Genomic DNA, 1,140 nt, shown 5'->3' with positions numbered 1-1,140 from the left:
TCTGATTTTTGTTCCTAGAGAACCATAGCTTAATAAATATATGTTGATTAAGTAAAATAAATTTGTGATAATGGATTGTTATTTTTTTTCTGTTTAAGTCTTTCCTTTTTTTATTAGATATTTTCTTTATACTATGAATGAAATCTCCTTTCCCAGGTTCTCTTCCAGAAAACAAACAAACAAACAAACAAACCTGTTCCTTCCCTCCTCCCCCTGCTCACCAACCCACCCTCTCCTGCTTACTGGCCCTGGCATTCCCCTACACTGGGGCATAGAACCTTCACAGGACCAAGAGCCTCTCCTCCCATTGATGATCGACTAGGTCATCATCTGCTATACATACGCTGCTGGAGCCATGAGTCCCACCACGTGTACACTTTGGTTGGTGGTTTAGTCCCTGGGAGTTCTGAGGGTACTGGTTAGTTCATACTGTTGTTGGTTCTAAGGGGCTGTAAATCCCTTCAGCTCCTTGGGTCTCTTCTCTAGCTCCTTCAGTGGGGACCCCATGCTCAGTCCAATGGATGGCTGTGAGCCTCTACTTCTGTTTTAGTTGGCCACTGGTAAAAGCACTGTCAGAGCCTTATAGGAGACAGCTATATCAGGCTCTTGTCAGCCAGCACTTGCTGGCATCCACAATAGTGTCTGGGATTGATGATTGAATATAGGAAGGATTCTCAGGTGGAGCAGTCTCTGGATTATCCTTCCTTCAGTCTCTGCTCCATAGTTAGTCTCTGCAACTCCTTCCATGGGTATTTTGTTTCCCCTTCTAAGAAGGAATAAAGTATCCATACTTGGTCTTCATTCTTCTTGAGTTTCTTGTGGTTTGTGGTTTGTACTTTGTGTATTCCAATCTTCTGGGCTAATATCCACGTATCAGAGAATGCATACCATGTGTGTTCTTTTCTGATTGGGTTACTGCACTCAGGATGATATTCTCCAGGTCCATCCATTTCCACAAGAATTTCATAAATTCATTGTTTTTAATAGCCGAGTAGTACTCCATTGTGTAGATGTATCACATTTTCTGTTATCCATTCCTCTGTTGAGGGACATCTGGGTTGTTGCCAGTTTCTAAGGCTGTTATGAACATGGTGGAGTATGTGTCCTTATTACATGTGGGAACATCTTCTGGGTATATGC

Source organism: Mastomys coucha, chromosome X (genome assembly GCF_008632895.1).
Source record: "Mastomys coucha isolate ucsf_1 chromosome X, UCSF_Mcou_1, whole genome shotgun sequence".
Lineage (NCBI taxonomy): Eukaryota > Metazoa > Chordata > Mammalia > Rodentia > Muridae > Mastomys > Mastomys coucha.
Note: the sequence above shows the minus strand (reverse complement) of the source record.